This window comes from Aethalodelphis obliquidens, unplaced genomic scaffold, assembly GCF_003676395.1.
Source record: "Aethalodelphis obliquidens isolate GAN/ISIS:26980383/991018 unplaced genomic scaffold, ASM367639v1 scaffold8, whole genome shotgun sequence".
Classification (NCBI taxonomy): domain Eukaryota; kingdom Metazoa; phylum Chordata; class Mammalia; order Artiodactyla; family Delphinidae; genus Aethalodelphis; species Aethalodelphis obliquidens.
In genome coordinates this window covers 30,609,143-30,631,003 of record NW_020837952.1, presented here as the reverse complement: position 1 = coordinate 30,631,003, position 21,861 = coordinate 30,609,143, and the positions used below count along the sequence as shown (strand labels likewise).

Sequence of the window (21,861 nt, the reverse complement as noted above, 5' to 3'; positions counted from 1 at the left end):
AAAGGCACATACTCAGCATCATATCAATACTTGTTGATATGTAAGTACACATCAGTACAGCGTGGGCATAAGGATGGGTCTACCTTTACCTGTAGGGAGAAATCTTCTTCCAAGTTCTGCTCTTCCCTTCTGTGTGCTGCCTCCTGCCGCTGCACCAACACCACCACATGGTGGCCATTTTCCTACCGTGTGACAGAGAAAGCACTCAGTAATTGCTAGCTAAAAGATGTTAGCAGTTGAACAGTCAATCTTTGAAAGATTTGGTTGTTAAAAATTTTAAACGGTACTGTTCACCTCCATGACTGGAATTACCCAGGATCTCCTTTTAGGACCTTTGCAACCCTCCTCCACTTCTTATCTTCTAAGGTGCCTAGTCCTGGTGGTAATTCTACCCTTTCCATCTGTTAAAATCTATACATCCATTAAAGGCTTACAAAAATGCATAGAGGGAAAAAAAAAAAGCCAGCCAGATCTGGGTTTAAATCTCCATTCTGCCATTGAATGTCACCGTGTGACTGTTTGCAATTTCTTTTTCCTTTTCTCTTCTCTTTTTAAAAATTTTTAACTTAATTTAATTTTTACTTATTTATTTTTGGTTGCACTGCATCTTTGTTGCTGCGCATGGACTTTCTCTAGTTGCATGGAGTGGAGGCTACTCTTCGTTGCAGTGCCATGGATTGCAGTGGCTTCTCTTGTTGCGGAGCACCAGTACTAGGCGTGTGGGCTTCAGTAGTTGTGGTAGGCGGGCTCGGTAGTTGTGGCGTATGGACTTAGTTGCTCTGCGTCATATGGGATCTTCCCGGACCAGGGCTTGAACCCATGTCCCCTGCATCAGCAGGCAGATTCTTAACCACTGCACCACCAGGGAAGTCCTGCATTTTTTTTTTCTGGGTATCACCTCTATCTAATCTCTAACTTAGGAAAATCGCATCATTAATTAGTTGAGAAGATTAAATAAACGATTTTAAAGCCCCAGGTGCTTAGGGGGCAACTCAGTAGCTACTTTATCTTATTTTTCCTCATTGGCATCAAGACATAAATTGTATCGATCATTTTTGAGGGCATTACTCCACAAATATTTGTCACTTGTACCTTTGTACATGCATTTGAGACAGGTGTCACACATCAGTGAAAAAGTGTGAGGGGGGAATACTGGTAGGCCAGAAGGCCTTCCTGGTACTACTATAAACAATTCCTGCAAGCATACAGAAAACTTGGTTTCCCACAGATAAGCCTAATCCTGATTATGGAGGACAGAGCTCTACTTATTTTCTTAAATTCTCCTCAGTTGTTATTGGTATTATTTGTACTATGTTTCAATTTCAATATATATAAAATGATATATATTAACATAAATATTTGCCTGTCACAAATACGTGAAGTAAAAGTAAATTAGACAAGATGTTCTGTAAGACTTTTATTGTAACTGTTTTTAGCTTTTCCTGTGGGGCATCTATCAGAGTATTTATTTACCCATGCCAGGAGAAGGGCATCCAGAGGATCAAATCTAATTTAATTTTTTCTTAAAAAAATTTTTTTTAAAGGTGGGTTTGGAAGAGACTGAGAAAAAGCTCTCTTGGCTGCATTAAAAGCTGGGGATTAGTAGCAATGTTCTGACCTGAAATTTAGGTCTTGTGATTTCTTTCCAGGAGATTTTTCACTGCATGAAAAACCTGTCTGCAATGGCCTTATTATTTAATTCAGTCTTAATTGGATACAAACCGTCTAAATCTGAGGGATTGTTGGAAGGCCTAAAAGTGCACAAAGGTATTTTTTTAATGGTAATATCAATCATCTAGAAGTGAAAACGTCCTTCACCAAGTCACTAAGCCTTTCTGCTATAACATATTTTACGTTCATTTTGCATTTCTTTTAAAGTTTCAAGGACATAAAATTTAATCTCTAGAGCATATGCCCTGTTTGGGGGAAGATTCAGCCATTTTCAAAAGTAGGCTAAGCTTTTGTGCTCCGTGATGTATATTTTAAGGAATTCTCCACGTGGCTTAATGAGTATGTCTTCATTGCTACAAGAGGTGAGTCAGGCTTCATTTTGTAATAAGACCCCTTGGAGACGAGTGGGATGCTAAGGGACCAACATAGGGTGAGGACTGGCTCCTTAAAAGAGCCTTTCATCATTTGGCCAGAATCACTGAGCGCTATCAGGCCACCGTTTGATGGAGAAGCAAATGCCCAGAGTGCTTTCCTTTTGCGAGAGATGTAAATGGCAGGCTGGGAAAGAAAGCTAGGGAAGAGTGTTCTTTCGGTCATTCACTGCTTCTAGTTCGGTCCCCGACGTTCGGAAAATATTCAAAGGGTGTAAGGTAGGACCATTTCTATTGTTATCCCGGCTGGGACAAAGGCGGGGTAGCAGTGGTGGGGGCGGGCAAGTGATGCCCATCCTTTCGGTTGCGTAGGTTGGGGGAGTACGGGATGGCGCGGGGGGATTTGTTTTGTTTTGCTCTGAAGCCGGCTTCCCGGAGTCCCTCCCGTCCCCCGCCGGGAGCGCAGGGAGGACGCAGCGAGGCAGTCGCAGCGGCCTCTGCGTCAAGGGGCGGCGGGGCGGGGAGGTGCGGCGCCGGGCCTGGAGACCTGGCTCGCGTCCCCCAGGCGCCCGCAGCCTCCCCCTCCCCCGCAGCCTGTTGGCGGCCGCAGCTCTGGCGGGCCGGGCACGTGGGCGCCTCCGTCACACCCTCACTCACACACTGACACACACCCGCGCGCGCACGCACCCGCGCGCCTGCATCTCGTGCTCTTCGCCTGGCGGACACACAGGCGCTCAGGAGTAGTCCCCTGCCAGCCCGCAGGGCAGAGACCCCCTGCACCCTGCCCCAGGGCCCGCCCGCCCTCAGCAGCTGCTTCTCTGCAGACAGCTCCCCGCGGCCTCGGTCAGTCACCTGGACCCGACCCCTTGGCCACTGCTGCTACTGTCGGGACGTGGACACAGCAAGAGGCGCCGGCCAAGACACCCTGACGGTGAGGACACGCTTCTACCGCTAAGGACACGGTGTAGGTAGGGTGGGGCTCACCGTGAGGCACCCTGGAGCTCGGGGCCAGGGAAGGGAGCGGAATTGATGGATGGATCCCGGGAAGGGCTCAGGCTGTGTCCGGGGGTGAGGGGAGGTAGGGCGGCTCCAGAAACCCAGGAGGGCGAAGCTGGGCTCAGCGGGCGACCCTTCGGGCTCTGCGTCCTGCACCTGTGCACAATCGGGGGGCCTAGAAGCGGTGTGTAACGGGAAGCACATGGATCGAAACGTGCCGCCATCCTTCTTCCTTCCTGCCGTGACCACAGCATCCCCGAAAGACTAGTCATTTCCAAGTCCAGTCAGGGTTGGCCGAAGGGCGGGGTCCGCCTGAGGCAAGTCGGAAAGTTGCCAGGGTCGGGACGGAGCGAGACGCTTCCAGGGCTCTCGGTGAGTTGGAAGCTGATCCTCGTACAGGTTAGGGTGGGGCGGGGAGAGGAGCCAACCTCATTCCTCGTTCGCTTCTGGTTGCTTTTGCAACTGCCGAAGGCGACTGCCCAAGGCGGTGTGTTTTCACGTGACCCCAGTTCCCTTTTGCCTGAGGTATCCTGCGTTAAATGGTCCTGAAGTGGGCCTTTCTCCCGCACAAGGCACGCGGCTCTCGGAGAAAGCACAGCCTGTGTGTTTCTGCGCATCCAGGGATTTGAGGATGTGGTGGTGAGGGTGTTGGCGCCAGGATTTTAAGGAGAGGATGGGAGACCGTTTCTACGTTTCATGAACTCGGCTCGTTTGTGCGTGGCCTGGGTAGAGGACCGTTTTGAGTATAGAGGTAGACTTTCAGTCAGTAACGCGCCTTATAAATACGAATGGATTAAAAACGCTCGAGCTGTCCTGGGGACAGTTATGACCTACCCGGTCTCAGAGGCCGCAGTGGCTGGAATGCTTTTCCGTTAAGCGGAAAAGCGGCGTTTGCCGCTCGTTCGCGGAGAGGGAAGCCCACAGGTTCGCGCTCTCCGGTGCTGAGCTCTTCTTTCCGCTTTCCGTTCTCTTCCCTAGCGGAGAAACAGTGGAGTAAGAAGGGGCGGGGTCCGCACTGGGCGCCGTGACGTCAGCAGTGTTTGGGTGCTTATGCAAATGAGACTGCGACCGTTTCCCCTAGGCCGGCCGTTTCCCCTCCAGGTCTTAAAGGTAGACCCAGTCTCAGTCTGCACGGTTTGTTTGGTCCACTGCCCAGAAACACAAGAGGACCGAAGCGTTTGCGTTCTGTGCTACATTTGGGCTTCTCGTCTCCCCGTTTTTAAAGCTGTTTTATACCTGTCATTGCCTGGTTGCTTTCCCGAAACACAGGGAACAATGTGTTTGCTTTAAGAAATATCATTCTCTGACGAACAACCCCGTGAAGAGCTCCTTACCCCACCCAGCCTCAGTTCCGCAAGCATGCTGCTGAGCTACACTCCTGCTTCTGTCTTCAACGCATAGTATTGGATTTGACTTGTAGTAGGTATTTAATAAATACTTGATGATGGACCGAAGAGTGTGTGTATTTCTCTCACTAAATTCGGAGTATTCAACCATCAAAATTGTCTATTTTATTTTTGCGAAAATGAGTGGGCTTTGTGTCTTACATGACCAGCGATCCATGTATATTTGTTAGCTTAAAATATATTATCCGTATATTACTGAATTCGTTGACCATTTTCCTCCAAATGAAAAGAAAATTCAGTGTATTCTTTTTTTGCAGAAAGATAGGAATTAATGTTGTTGTGAAAGGAAGAGAATGTCATCATTTGTTGACAAGTTTTCTTTTTCTGATTGCACGTTATATATTTGATTCAAGAATTACTTTATATTCCAATATATGTAACTCAAGATATTGTATTTTAATGGCGTTAAGATGTTCACATATGTTTTTAGGAAATAAGTGCTCTGTTATCCAATTAATAAAGTAAATAAGAAATACTATCTCAGTCTAGTTCAGGTTGCTATAACAAATTACCATAAACTGGGTGGCTTATAATGAACAGAAATGTATTTCTCACACTTCTGGAGGCTGGTGCAAGATCAAGGTGCCAGCAGATTCCGTGTCTGGTGGGAGTCTGCTTCCCGGTTCATAGAGGGTGCTTTCTCACTGTGTTCTCACGTGGTCGAAGGGGCTAGTTAGTTCTCTAGCATCTCATATTAACCCCCCAAAGCCTCAACTTCTAATACCATCACTTTGGGGTTAGAATTTCAACATATATGGGATGGGGGGAGGACACAAACATTCAAACCATAGCAAATAGTAAAGAATTTTTAAATTGGATCATAGCTGTTTGAGATACCAGTAATCAGGTGAGATGCTTAGTTGTCAGTAGTTGAAGTTTTAAAATAAGTTAGCATAATTACTAAAACCTAAATTTGATAAGCGTTAGTTTACCCAGTGATCACAGTTCAAATTTTATTTTGTACATGTTAGAAAATATGCTTGTCCTGTCATGACAAAACTTTTGTTTTAATTGGTAATAATTTTGCATTCCTTTGAACTCTGGGGTTATCATCCAGGTAATTAAAAAATCACTGACTTAGAATGATAGACCTGAAAGAGACTGTTGGTGATCAAAAGCACAGAAAGCTTTTACTTCTCAATTTACTTCTCAACTTCCTTTGGAGAGTGTGTTAACCCCTTTATTACTGCATACATATGCATGATTGGCTGTAATAATATATTCCTATGCAGAGTCGATTTTAAAATAGTTTCTGAGCAGATTGCATTATTAACAAAAATCCGTGGGTGTAGTCTGATGCGTGAAAGCATTCAAGGTTACATAGCAGGCATCTTTAGATTTATTTCCAGTTTGCCCTATAAATTAAAACAAGTCCTAACTACTCTTCTGGATATATTGAGTAAATAATTTTTTAATAAACAAATTTATCTGCTTATACATTAACTTTGACCAGTAATGATTGTCTCATATTTCTTGGTGAACAGCAAACCCTAGAGACTGGGCTACAGGGTGGTATTAAATGCACGGTACCACTTGATATAGGAAAGAGCCGTTTTCAGTCTCGAAGTTCAGTTTATTTCCTTGTGATTGACGCGCTAAGGTATCCTTTCACATAAGATTAATTGATTGTTATCTTTGAACAGAATGCTTAACCTGGGAGCTTTTTCACGTATCAGATTGGCAAAGATCAAAAATATTACTCACTGATAAAGACGCAGACGACGTAGAGAATGGACTTGAGGACACGGGGAGGGGGAAGGGTAAGCTGGGACGAAGTGAGAGAGTGGCATGGACATATATACATTACCAAATGTAAAATAGATAGCTAGTGGGAAGCAGCTGCATAGCACAGGGAGATCAGTTCAGTGCTCTGTGTCCACCTAGAGGGGTGGAATAGGGAGGGTGGGAGGGAGATGCAAGAGGGAAGGGATATGGGGATATATGTATACATATAGCTGGTTCACTTTGTTATATAGCAGCAACTAACACGACATTGTAAAGCAATTATACTCCAATAAAGATGTTAAAAAAATATATTGCTCACTGTATTGAAGAAGGCAGAGGGAACCAGGCACTTTCATACTTTGCTTGTGGTCGTACAAATTGAGACAGCTTTTCTAAAGGGTCATTTGTCAATATTTACCAAAATTATAAAAGCACATAACTTTTGATCAAGCAGTTCCGCTTCTAGGAATTTATTCTACAGATATGTAAATGTCAGATATACAAAGTGAGTTGCTTGAACATTGAAGCAAAGTGTCAGAAATGACCGATATATGACATACTCATACAATCATTTTAAAAAACACAGTAATATATGACATACCCATACGATCATTTAAAAAAACACAATATTGTATTGAGAGCAAAAGGTTTTAAAGATTTTTAAAGTGAAAAACCAAGATGCAGAATTATGTTTCATATAGTATATAGTAACAGTGGTGTAAAAAGAAAAAGGTTGGGAAGGTGGAAAGAAAACACATATTAGCCTGAACATACATATTAGCTTGAATATATACCGAATATCTGTGGAGGACTTTGGTGACTTATAGAGAGATAGGGGTGGGATTAGATGTGCTGGGGAAAAAGAGTGGGAAGATATTTTTCACTCTATACCCACCATATTACTGTATTATTTATTCTAAATATAAATTTAAACATATTCTAAAGTGAAAACAGTAGTATATAAAAAGTACTCTTGGGAGAACAGTAGCCAGGCATCAGATGCCATCAAATGAGTAAGGTATAAAAGTCAATGGAACTTAAAAGCTTTTGCGCAGCAAAGGAAACCATAAAGAAGACCAAAAGACAACCCTCAGAATGGGAGAAAATATTTGCAAATGAAGCAACAGACAAAGGATTAATCTCCAAAATTTATAAGCAGCTCATGCAGCTTAATAACAAAAAAACAAACAACCCAATCCAAAAATGGGCAGAAGACCTAAATAGACATTTCTCCAAAGAAGATATACAGAGTGCCAACAAACACATGAAAGAATGCTCAACATCACTAATCATTAGAGAAATGCAAATCAAAACTACAATGAGATATCATCTCACACCAGTCAGAATGGCCATCATCAAAAAATCTAGAAACAATAAATGCTGGAGAGGGTGTGGAGAAAAGGGAACCCTCTTGCACTGCTGGTGGGAATGTAAATTGATACAGCCACTGTGGAGAACAGTATGGAGGTTCCTTAAAAAGCTACAAATAGAACTACCATATGACCCAGCAATCCCACTACTGGGCATATACCCTGAGAAAACCATAATTCAAAAAGAGTCATGTACCAAAATGTTCATTGCAGCTCTATTTACAATAGCCCAGAGATGGAAACAACCTAAGTGTCCATCATCGGATGAATGGATAAAGAAGATGTGGCACATATATACAATGGAATATTACTCAGCCATAAAAAGAGATGAAATTGAGCTATTTGTAATGAGGTGGATAGACCTAGAGTCTGTCATACAGAGTGAAGTAAGTCAGAAAGAGAGAGACAAATACCGTATGCTAACACATATATATGGAATTTAAAAAAAAATGTCATGAAAAACCTAGGGGTGAAACAGGAATAAAGACACAGACTCACTAGAGAATGGACTTGAGGCTATGGGGAGGGGGAAGGGTAAACGGTGACAAAGCGATAAAGAGGCATGGACATATATACACTACCAAAAGTAAGGTAGTTAGCTAGTGGGAAGCAACCGCATAGCACAGGGAGATCAGCTCGGTGCTTTGTGACCGCCTGGAGAGGTGGGATAGGGAGGGTGGGAGGGAGGGAGACGCAAGCGGGAAGAGATATGGGAATATATGTATATATATAACTGATTCATTTTGTTGTGAAGCTGAAACTAACATACCATTGTAAAGCAATTATACTCCAATAAAGATGTTAAAAAATAAATAAATAAATAAATAAATAAATAAATAAATAAAGAGATGGGGGGAAAAAAAAAAAAAGTCAATGGAGGGGCTTCCCTGGTGGCGCAGTGGTTGAGAGTCCGCCTGCCGATGCAGGGGACACGGGTTCGTGCCCCGGTCTAGGAAGATCCCACATGCCGCGGAGCGGCTGGGCCTGTGAGCCATGGCTGCTGCGCATACAGAGCCTGTGCTCTGCAACGGGAGAGGCCACAACAGTGAGAGGCCCACGTACCGAAAAAAAAAAAAAAAGTCAATGGATCTTTTGGGTCCATGATTTTTGTAGTTTCTGAATTTATAGGCAAGTTTCCTACATCGAATATTCTTAGTAATAAAATTGTATTAGAACAGCAGATGAGATTTAGTGGATTCACTAAAATTAACTGGTTATATCAGCATAAAAATGCACATTTTTTAGTGAGTTGACTAAGGTTTTTTTAAAAAAAAATTTGAGATGGTTATAGATTCATATGAAGTTGTTAAGAAATAATTATATAAGATAATATATAATTATAAGAAATAACACAGAGAGTTCTTGCATGCCCTCTATGCAGTTTTCTGCAAGTGTAACCTTTTGCAAATCTATACTATGACATCATAATCAGAATACTGACATTGATAAAGCAAAGTTACAGAGTTCCATCACTATAAGGATCCCTGTGTGGCCCTTTCATAAGCACAACCACTTCAGTCCTGTCCCCAGCCTCTCCTTAAATCGTGGTGACCACTAACCTATTATTCATGTTTGTTGTTTTGTCTTTTTAAGAATGTTATGTAAGTAGAATCATATAATGTGCAACCTTTTGGCATTGGCTTTTTCCACTCAGCCTAATTGTCTATAGATTCATCTAAGCTGTTGTGTGTATTAGTGGCTTGTTTTTATTTCTGAGTAGTACTCCATGGTATGGATTTACCAGAGTCTGTTTAACCATTCATCCATTGAATGACACCTGAGTTCTTTCCAGTTTAGGGTTGTTATGAATAAAGCTGCTATAGAAACTTGTTCACAGGTTTTATGGAAGCTAAATTTTCATTTCTACAGCATAAATGCCCAGGAGGGCAATTGCTGGATTATATGGTCGTTGCATGTTTTGTTTTCTGGAGAGCTGAACCATTTTACATTCTCACCAGCAATGTATGAATGATCCAGTTTTCTCCATATCCTTGCCAGAATTTGGTTGTCTTTCTATTTTAGCCATCCCGATAAGTATGTAGTGACATCGCATTGTAGTTTTAGTTACCATTGCTAATGGCTGATAATGTCAAACCTCATTTCATGTGCTCATTTGCCATCCAGACATCATATTCAGTGAAATGTCCCTTTATGTCCTTTGTCCATTTTCTAAATTATTTTTAATTGATGATGTTTATGAGTTCTTACAGATCCTAAATACTGTTTTTTTTTTTCTTGGGGTTGTGTTCTGCAAATGTTTTCTCCCAGTCTTTAGCTTATTTTTTTCATCCACTTAATAGGTTCTTTCACAGAGCAAATTTTTAAATTTTGAAGTCCATTTTACCAATTTTTGCTTTGATGGATTCTGCTTTTGGTTTCATGTCTAAGAATTCTTTGCTTAGCTCTAGATCTCAAAATTTTTTCTGATGATTTCTTTTTAAAAGGTTTATAGTTTGATGTTTTACATTTAAGTCCGTGATTCATTTTGAGTTGTTTTTATATAAGGTATGAAATTTAGGTCCAGGCTATATTTGCTTGGGAATGCCCAATTGTTCCAGAGCTATTTGTTGAAAGGGCTATCCTTTCTCTACTGAAATTGCTTTTGCACCTTTGTCAAAAATCAGTTGGATATATTTGTGTGGACCTACTTATGGGTACTCTCTTCTGTTTCATTGATCTATTTGTCTGTCCTTCTGTCAACCTCACACAGTCTTTATCACTGTAGCTATATAAGTCTTCAAATAAGGTAGAAAGATTCCTCCTACTTCATTCTTCCATTTTGAAATTGTTGTAGCTATCTTAGTTTTTTGACATTTTATATAAATTTAGAATAATCTATATCTACAAAAATTTTTGCTGGGATTTTATAGGAATTGTCTTGAACCTGTATACCAATTTAGGGAGAATTGACATATTTACTGTGTTGAGTCTTTCAGTCCGTGAACATGGTATGTCTGTCCATATATTTAGATCTTCTTAGATTTCTTTCATCAGTTGAAGTATTCAATATAGAAGTACTGTTCATATTTTGTAGATTCCTTGGTATTTTCAATATAGACAATCAGGATGTCTGCACATATGGAAAATTTTCTTTCTTCCTTTCCAATCTATATGCCTTATATTTCCTTTTCTTGCCTTACTGCCCTGGCTAGAACTTCCAGTACTACACTGAATAAAAGTATGTGAATAGACATTCTTGTCTTGTTCCTGAGCTTCAGGGAAAATATTACATTATTCGTTTTTGAATACTGAACAAGCCTGTGTACCTAGAATAAGACCCACTTGGTCATGGGGTACAATTCTTATTATATAGCACTGAATTCTGTTTTCTAATATTGTGTTAAGGAAGTTTTTGTCTTTATTCACAAAAGATATAGATATATAGTTTTTGTTTGTTTTATTCTGGTACTATCTTTGTATGGTTTTGGATTCAGAGTAATACTGACTTAATAAAATGAACTGCGAAGTGTTCTATCATCTTCTATTGTCTGGAAGAGATTGTGCAGAGTTGGTGTTAATTGTTTCTTAAATGTTAGGTGGGATTCTCCAGTGAAACCATCTGGGCCTGGAGATTTCTTTTGTGAGAGTTTTAAAATAATGCATTCATGTTTCTAAATAGTTATATGGATATTAAATGACCTGTTTTATGTTGGGTAAGTTGTGGTAGTTTGTGTTTTTCAAGCAATTAGCCTGTTTCAACTAAGTTGTCAAGATTTACGTGTGTAGAGTTTTTGCTAGTATTTCTTTATGGTCATTTTGATGTCTGCAGGTTTTCTTATAATCCTTGTTTCATTTCTTATATATAAAATGATATACAAAAGCGTAAAATCGACCTTATGGAGCTTTACATTAGGGTAACTAAACGTGTCTTTCAAGGCTAATATTTATCTTGTGGTTACAAGAGAATCACTACATGGATTTAAAAACCTAAACCACACCTTTTTTTACACAGGTCTAGCCCCACTGTGAATGGTTCCTTGGACAATATTTCAAATTTAATTAAGTATTTTTACTTTCAGTTAAATTCAGTGACTATTCAATTTCTCTCCCCCATTAGGCAGTTAGTACATATGCTACATAACAAACTATCCATTTTTTGTTTTTTTTTTTTAGTAGGTTTGAAACAATGTTATATTGAAGCATTCACCCTCTGTTACCTTCCTGGGATTGTAGTGACTTTAAACAATAATGATTTATTATTTTTCATTATCCTCTGTGTTGGTTGGGCTCAGCTAGGTGTTTCATCTGTTCTAGTTGATATTTCTAGTTGGTATTAGCTGGCTATTCAACTGGGGCTAGAATGTCAACATCTTTGTTCTTGTTCCTGTGGGTTTAGCTCAGATGGCTGGTACAACTGGTGGCTGATAGAGTGTCTCTCTCACTTTCCATGTGGGATTTCTAACAGGGCAGGTGGACATTTTTTATATTGTGTCTGGCTTCCAAAAGAGTCAAAGCAGAAACTGCCAGGCTTCCTGAGGCCTAGTGACATTTGCATAGTGTCACTTCTGCATTCTAATGGTCAAAGAAGTTCAAGGCCAGCCCAGAATTAAAAGAAGGGGAAATAGACTCCATCTTATTAATGAGATGAGTAACAGGGATAATACAGCATTGGGAAGAATTGTTAACTTTTGTGTTTGCTATCTATTATAGGAAACATCTAAGAGAGATCATACTTGACATTCTATGATGATGACAATGAAGCATGTTGAATGCTTTCAAATTCATTTTTTCCATAAGGCATGATAATACAAATATATAAATAAGTGTAATACAATAGAATGTGCCTGCAGGAGGCTAATAATAGCTCCTGAAGATTTGTCTACCTCTTAATTCCTAGCACTTTGACTGTTACCTTAGTTGGAAAAAGACTTGTTGCAGAAATTATCTTCAGATGAAGAGGTTATCCTAGAATGTCCAGGTGGGCCCTATATGCCATGCTATCTCAGATGTCCTTATATGAAAGAGGCAGAGGAGATTAGACACACATAGAAGAGGAGGAGGCAATGTGACTATGGAGGTATGGACTGGAGTGATGTGGCTATGAGTGAAGGAACACCGGCAGCCCCAGAAGCTAGAAGAGGCGAAGAACAGACTTTCCCCTAGGGCCTCCTGAGGGACTGCAGACCTGACAACACCTTGATTTTGGTTCACTGAAACAGATTTCAAATCTCTGGCTTCCAGAGCTTTGAAAGATCAGATTTCTGTTGTTTCAAGCCACTAAATCTGAATTTGTTACAGCACCCTCAGGAAATGAATACAGTGCCTAAATCTGAGGTGTTCTCAATAAAATTTTAAATGTTTAAAAGACTTTTTGTTTATTTTCAAAATGTTTAAAAGGCTTTTTGAAAGACTTAGTTAAATAAAATTTAAGATCTGTCCTTGGTTTATAGAAGTCAACAAAAATACATTTCAATTTCTGGGAATTGCTGTATAATTATAATTAACTTTGAAATAATTGCAAGCTCACAAGAAGGTGCAAAGGGAGGTCCTGTGTAACCTTCGCTTAGCCTCCCCCACTTTATAATCTTATATAAAAATACAGTACAATATCAAAACCAGCATATTGATATTGGCAAAATTCATAGAGCTTTTCCAGATTATGCAGTCATTTTTTCTGTATGTGTGTGTATGTATGTATTGTTCTTTGCAATTTTATCACATGTATAGCCTCATGCAACCCTTATCACAATGAAGATACTAAATGGTAACCATCTCACAAGATTCTCCTGTGCTACCTTTTTATAGCACACCCACCTGTCCTTCTGTACCATAACTCCTAGCAACCACTGTTCTGTGGTTCATCTATGTCATTATCTAATTTCACAAATGTAATATAAATGGAATCATGAAATATGTATCCTTTTCAAACTGGCTTTCTCTCCCCCATTTAGCATCATTCCCTTAAAGTTTATCCAGGTTGTTGCATGTATCAATAGTTGTTTCCTTTTTATGGCTGATATTGCATGATATGGACGTACTCTGGTTTGTTTAACCATTCACCCATTGAAGGACGTTTGGGTAGTTTTCAGTTTGGGGCTATTATGAATAAAGCTTTTATGAACATTTACGTACAAGTTTCTGCTTGAAAATAAGTTTTTATTTCTCTGGGATATATGCCTAAGAGTGCAAAATGATGGTCACAATGGTAACTCTATTATTAGTGTTAAAAGTAACTGCCAACTATTTTTTAGAGTGGCTATACTATTTTACATTTCTATCAGCAATATATGATTGATCTAGTTTCTTCACATCCTCACCAGCTTTTGGTGTCATTATTTAGTTATTTATTTATTTATCTATTTATTTTAGCCATTCTGATAGATGTGTTATAGTCCACATTTTTGGGCAAAACGTATGTTACCAAGTGTAAGTTGTGACTTTGTATTTCACTTGTAAAAATGTTCTCCTCCTTTTGATTGATTCTGTGATTTTTTTTGTTATCTTTTTGCTTAATGCAGACATTTTATATAAAGAGATATAATTTGCAGAATAAATGCTTAGGTGGAATTCTATATGGTTGAATATTTTTTGTATTATTTGTTAAAATCATTATTTCATTATGTTACCAAATTTTGTCTTTTTCTATGGTGATTATTTCATAACTGTAAACTTCTTAACATGTGCCTTTTTTTTCTTGGGTATTTCAATATGGTTCAACATTTTATTTTTGTTCAAATAGTCTTTACTTTTTACATTATACATTAGACTATGAAAAAATATATTTCATTTGAATTCACAATGAATTTCAGATTCAATGTTCAGAATTGGTTCATATTTAAAGAAAACTTTATTCAGTAAAATTTGAATTTGTCCAAGTCAGGGAGATAATTCACTGTTGTTCTAGTTCTTTATTATAGAATATTAAGATTGTGGAAAATGCTAGTAATTAGCCAGCACAGGCTTGTCTGTTTGAGTCATCTCTCATATCTAAATGCAAGTGTCTGCCTGCTATTTTAGGGTTTTGCATATTTTCACTGGAAACATTTATTAATGTCTAATATAACATAACTTCAAAAGATGTTGTAACAATAGTAGTTTAAAAGTCTGGAAAGATGGAGTAAGAACTCTGTTAATTCTATAGTGAATTCTTTCTATTTTGAGTTAACTCTATAGTGAAATTTTTAGCAAGAATAATCAAGACAAAAGCAGAGAAAACACCTATTACCAATAGCAGGGATAAAAAATGAGATAAGACTAAAAATCCTGCAGGTGTTAAAAAACACTAGGGACTATTATGAATCACTTTGTGCCAATAAATTTGACAATTTAGATGATATAAATTCCTTGAAAAGCACAACTTACCAAAACTAACATAGCAAGAAAAAGAAAACCTAAGTAGCTGTATATCAATAAAATAAATTGAATTTTTAATTGAAAATATTCCATAAAAGAAAACTCCAGGCCCAGATGGCTTTATTGGTGAATGCTGCCAAACATTTTAGGAAGAAATAAAACCAATCCTACATATAGTCTCTCAGAAAATAAAAGAGAGGCCATTTCAGAACTCTATTAAGGAGTCCACCAAAACCAGAGAAGTAAAATATAAGAAAAAAAATTTTACAGATCCATGTTCCCATGAATGTAGTTGAAAAAAATCCTTAACAAAATATTAGCAAATAAATTCAGTGATATATTAAAATGGTAATACATCTAGAGTAAGTGGGGTTTATCCCATAATAAAAGATACAAAACCAATCTATCAATATAATACTCTATATTAACAGATTAAGAAGTTATGTGATTATCTTAATAAAAGCAGGAAATTATGTGACAAAATTCAACAGGTATTCATGATTCAAAAAAAAAAATCACTGAACTAGGAATAAAAGAAACTTCTAAACAGATAAAAGGACCTGATGAAAAAATCCATAACTAACATTGTACCTAACAGTAAAATATTGAGTACTTCCCCACTAACATTGGGGCATAGATGAAGAAATCTGCTCTTAACACTTCTGTTCAAAATTTTGGTGGATGTCCTAGCCAGAAAATAACTCAAGAAAAAGAAATTAAAGGCAAACAATTAGAGAAAGCTAAACTATCTTTATTTACCAATGACATATTGTCTATATAAAAATCCTAAGGAATCTTTAAAAATAACAACTTGATTTAGCATTGTTGCAGGGTATATAGCTTGTATTTTAAAAAATCACTTTTTTCTGGAGAGAAATTAAAGCGATACAAATAAATGGAAAGATATACCAAGTTCATAGATTGGAAAACTCAATTTTTTAAGATGTGAGTGCTCCACAAATGGGTCTATAGAATCAATGTAATCCCATTCAAAATTCCAGCAGACTGTTTTATTTTGGGTAGAAACTGACAAGCTGATTTCAAAATTTATGTGGAGAGACAATGAAACAATCTTAAGAAAGGAAAAACACATTAAAAATGGTTAGGCTTGAGAACCACAAGTTAAAATTTTATTATGTTGATTTTAAAAGGTTTTGAATCTAGCTTTAAGTGTTTAAAATAGATTTTTTTTTCTGAAAAGTTACTCATGAAGATATTAAAGCAATACAAAAATGGGAGAATGAGAAAAATATAAAGATAAGTCCAAATTTAAATAATGTAACATTTTCAACATTTTTAATGTATGTAACTCCCTATATAGAATAGATAAATGGGAAGACACCAATTGTTTTATATTTATAATAGGTTTACATTTATAATAGGTGTATAATAAGGTTCTTTGCAAGCTGCAGAAACTGATGCTGGCTATGAGGGGAAAAAAAAAATATTGGCAGGGTTGCAAGGACTCAAAGAAACAATGGGGTGCTTGGCAATAAGATGGAAAAGGGCAAGAATGAAAACAGTTCTGAAAACTGGATCCAGGATCCATGACTATGGTAGTAGTTACAGCCTGGGTATAATCCCTTTGGAATTAAATGAGATGCCAACTTTTTGATCTCTTTGTTCTTCTCCTCAAGGTTCAAAATCCAGGGAGAGGAAATCTAACTGGACAAATGCAGATTATTCTCAAAAATGGTGGCAGTATTTCTCTCTTCCCTCTACTCATACCTTTAGCAAATTGACTTTGTTGTTCCTTCCATCAAAACATGGAGTTTATTTACCCTTGGGTCATCTGGACTTAGCTGTGTGACTTGCTTTGGTCAGTGAGACATCAGCAAATGTGACACAAACAGGCTTTACTAGCACTTGTGTGTTGGGCTTACCCCTTTGGGCTAGAGTTGGAACTCTAAGCTTATAATGTGAACAAGCTGGGGCTAGCATTTTGGAGAGACTACGTGTAGGAGGACCAAAGTGCTCTGGCTGATAGGCTGTCCCTGCCAGAATGTGATTTGAGACCCTCTTAGGCCATCCTCCTCCACTCGAGTTGACAGGTGACTGCAGAGCAGAAGTGACCCAAGTCAAGAGAAGCAAAACAAATGACCATTTAAGCCTAGCTCAAATTGCTAATCCACAAAATCATGAGCAAATACAGTTTTTGTTTGCTAAGCTATTAAATTTTGAGGTAATTTATTATGCAGAGATAGAAAACTGGTTTTATAAAAAAGTGGTGTTAAGACACCTGAAACATGTAGCATTGGCTCTGGACTCACATTATCCTTAATTGAATGAAGTTGTAATATAATACAAATATAAGAGGGCGATAATCATAGTAAAAAGAAAACATATATTGAGTACTCTCAATGTGTTTGCATTTATCCAAGCACTTTATTATTAGATAACTAAGTAATTTAGCCAAGGTCATAAAACCGTAAGTGATAGAGTTTGGATTTGAACTCAGTCTGTCTCTAGAACCTAGATATAAATGTTTGGCACCATGGCCTTCCCTGGTGGCACAGTGGTTAAGAATCTACCTGCCAATGCAGGGGACATGGGTTCGAGCTCTAGTCCGGTAAGATCCCACATGCCGCAGAGCAACTAAGTCCGTGGGCCACAACTACTGAGCCTGCGCTCTAGAGCCTGTGAACCACAACTACTGAGCCCACGTGCCACAACTACTGAAGCCCACGCACCTAGAGCCCATGCTCCGCACCAAGAGAAGCCACTGCATTGAGAAGCCAGTGCACTGCAACAAAGAGTAGCCCCTGCTCGCCACAACTAGAGAAAGCCCACGCGCAGCAATGAAGACCCAATGCAGCCCCAAAAATAAATAAATAAATAAATAAGTAAATGTTTGGCACCAACACATATCTTTTCACAGCAATAAATATTAATTCCTACAAGATCTCATTAAAAGTAAATAAGAAGGATTATACAAAAACATGAAGAAGTGGGGTCATTATCCTTTTTTGGACTATGAGTTTCATATTTAGACTGTATCCTAAATTGATACTGTCAATTTAATCCTCATTACAGTTTAATCCTCATCTTTCTGCTATGAAAGATGAGAACGTTCTCATACCTTTCTTTCTTTCTTTCTCCCGTTTAAATTCCTGATTTTGTTAGTCAGGTTATCTTTGGATTTTAATTTATATTTTTCTCCTCAACATAATTCTTATAGATTTTGAACCTTATTTCCTTGTTTAAATTAATGTTCACTTCTGTCATTTAACATGGGTCTCTGTCTCGATTGGCTAAATTTCATGATCATGTAGCCTGTCCCTCTTTCTCCCCATTAGGGCTCATCAGATCTTTTATGGATGAGAATATTTGCAACATTTATAATTGGAATACAAAGTACTTGAGTATAAAAACTGAAGATCAAGTATTTTTTTCTCTTAGTTTTTATAGAGGTGATTGAATATCTTGGGCTTATTTCTCCATTCTACTTCTGCTTGAAATCCCTAGGAATCTCCATACTAGTAATTTCTCAGTGTTGACTGTTCTACATTATTATTATTATTAAATAATAATAGCAATAGTCTGCTATTTTATCTTTTAGTATTTTGTGTTTTATTCTATTCTGTTTCCTGATATATATTCTACATTTATCTTTTGCTTTTGTTTCCGTCTCAACTACTACCCCTCCATCTCCCAGTTTCTATGTAAAACTTTTTCATACTTAGCAATTAATCTCATAATTACTCATACTCTCATAGTTACTTACTAAATAATCTCCTTTTTGAATGGGGAGATGTCTATCTTGTCACACCATGTAATAAAAAAATTAGTGCCGTGCAAATGAAACATAGATGGAGTGATCTGGGGCACTCTGCATCTTCAATCTACTCAATCTCTGGAACAGTGGTTGTCAAATTTTTTCAATAGTAAATATTTTAGGCTTTGCAATCCATACAAAGTGATTCAGTTGTTGCAGCACAAAATTAACCATAGGAGATATGTAAATGTGTGGGCATGACTATGTTCCAATAAAATTTTATTTACAAAATCAGACCGTGGGTTGTATTAGATTCATGGGCAGTATTTTCTTGACCCCTGCTCTCACCTGTTACTCCGTTGTAGACAGGAGGCCCTTATCAGTTAGTGATGAGGACAGCTAAGGCAACTCCTAGGTACAGGTGAAGAGCAATATGATAGCTTGTTGCCAACTTTACTCTCCCAGGAGTGGATGGTGATAACTTGGCAGGGACTGTGCAGTTAATTGATTCTGATTATCCTACTGCCCATGTGACCAGTAGAATACGAAAAATTTATCACCCACTACTTCACATCCTCCCTGGACATTCCTGCTTCGTAGTAACAGTAATACACTTTTGGCAATAGTCAATTACACGTTTAAATCTTTGTTTATGGCATACTTCTACGGGCTAAGTTCTTCAGGCAAGCTTTTGGCATTCCTAAAAAATTTCTCTTTCAGAAAAGTTGGATCTTGAAAATTTTGAAATTAATTTGGCTTTCAAATTGTCTCATATACTAGGTTTTTACAAATCCACTCAGAAACTGAATTTATATCTTTTGGCTATATGCAGCAGCTATATAAGAAAGATATGCCTCTGACTCAGTAAATATAGGGACTTGGGGTAAAAGGCAAAAAACAAAAAAACAACCAAACGTGTAATAATGTAAAATACTTGTAGTTATTATACAATATTATTCTGTCATACTTCAGTTCATTTATTTGACAGACAAATTTAAACATTGAGAATGTGAGATTGGTAAGATAATGTCATTCTCCAAGTAGAGCTTATGGCCTACTGAAGAAGAGATATACATTTTCCCCCAAGACTTACATGTTATTGTGGAAACTTCAATGTTAACTGCAACCCCACCCAATATTTTCCTGTAGCCATCCCAGACAGGAGCAGGAGGTGGGAGAAACAAAGTGAGATAAGAGAATGTAAATTATTTTACTTGTGATAATATTAATGTACTATCACTTCTTTTTTTTTGCTTATAATAGAAAAGGAACTCTAAATGCATGCAAATACATATTTAGCATCACTTTTTAAGTTTTAAATTTTGTAAAGGTTGCCTAAGATTATTGCATTATAAATCTGTATATGTAGTTAAGTATATTTTAGGCATTTAAAATAGAAAGTTGCATTTAAATTTTGTTTCCATTAGACATTGATTTTTTTTTCATAAGAATGTGAACTTTGGGTAGTCTGACAGGAATTTTTAAACTAAACTATGCCAAAAGATATCCTATGTATGATTATTCATTGGATATGTAAAAAATATGCAACAGTGGCCAAAGATGTTATTTTTAATTTTTTTCCTGCAAAGACTAGAAATCTGTAGAAGAAATACAACAATTTTGAGATAATTAATTTGAGGGAGACTCATGAATAACACTGTCTTTTAAATTTTTTCTTCATGAAATGATGGGTGATTTTACTGTAATAATATCTTTAAACTTCAATACATTCCTTACCTTTCTATTTGCATGGAAAAAAGTAAAAGAAGTAACAGACAGACCAATGTCTATTGAGGAAACTAAGTTAAGAGTCATATAACTATGAGAAGTTACACAAGTAAAAGAGCTATGGCATAACTCCAAGCTTGTCAGATTAAAACAAATGCTCTTATCCATGTATCAGTAAAGTTATTATGCAAACAGTTTATCATTAGATGATCCAAAAAATGTAGACCTTTAGATAATTCATGTCTCACAAATGACAATTTCTTATATGTCAGGTTGTTTTCTTCCAGCAAAAACTATTTGGAAAATTAGCTTATTTCAGTTTTTCAGTGGTTATATTTATTCATCTATTCAACTAATAATTACTGAGCTCTAGGGGGAAATAGTACAAATTAAACATACATAATCCCTAACTGCATGAAACTATTTCTGTATCCAACCCGTGTTGGCCTCTTCAAAATAGTCACCATGAGAAGTTTTTCAGTTATTCCAGAGATATGTCTACTATTCAGAATATTTTGAGAATGCTTCTCTTTCAGAATTTCCTTCACAGTCTTCCTGTTAATCTTCACCAGATCTTAATGAGTGTATTTTCTTAGAGTATATATTTTAATTTTGGAAACAATGAAACACATACAAACCTAAAAATGATGAATAGTTATATGGTTAAGTTAAAGAATTTTTCTTTTCATTGCGTTACCCAGCACCCTGTCTTTTTCATTAAGATTATAAGATAAAGTATGACAGACTCTTTCTCTGACTTTTAATGTAAATCTAACAGCAGTTCCGTCAAAGAATTCCATTTTTTTTCTAGCAGTGAATGATAGAATTCTTGGGATATCATTTTTAAAGCTTCCTGATCCAATTTTGAGGAGAAGCTCTCATATGTTTAGTCACTTTTTAAAATAGACAACTTCATACTGGACACAATGGCTATTATCAAAAAGTCTACAAATAATAAATGTTGCAGAGGATGTGGAAAAAAAGGGAACCCTTGTACTCTGTTGGTGGGGATGTAAATTAGTGCAGCCACTGTAGAAAACAGTATTGACGTTCCTTAAAAAAACTAAAAATAGAGCTAACATATGATCCAGTAATTCTACTCCTGGGTATATATCCAGAAAAATGGAAAACTCTGCTTTGACAAGATACATGAACCCAATGTTTAAAGCAGTACTATTTACAGTAGCCAAGACATGGAAGAAACCCAAGTGCCCATCAACAGACAATTGGCTTAAGAAGACGTGGTATACACACACACACACACACACACACACACACACACACACACACACACTATATTACTCAGCTATAAAAAGGAATGAAATATTGCCATTTGCAGCAACATGGATGGACCTAGAGAATATTATGCTTAGTGAAGTAAGCCAGACAGAGAAAGACAAACACCAAATGATATGACTTATATGTGGAATCTGAAAAATAATACAAATGAATACAGAAGAGAAACAAACTCACAAACATAGAAAACAAACTTATGGTTACCAAAGGGGAGTCGGGGAGGGACAAATTAGGCATATGGGATTAACAAACTACTATACATAAAATAGATAAGCAATCAGGATTTACTG

The 21,861-nt window shown here is 37.5% G+C and overlaps 1 protein-coding gene across 1 annotated transcript in view; it reads left to right on the top strand.

Annotated features, from left to right (window-relative positions):
- The first annotated feature begins 2,714 nt into the window (after nucleotides 1–2,714).
- The window catches only part of SLC6A15 (solute carrier family 6 member 15), a 48,956-nt gene continuing 29,809 nt past the window's right edge, over nucleotides 2,715–21,861 (top strand). The window contains exon 1 of the mRNA XM_027107121.1: nucleotides 2,715–2,973. The gene's annotated coding sequence lies outside the window, so the exon portion shown is untranslated. The remainder of the gene's footprint in view (nucleotides 2,974–21,861) is intronic.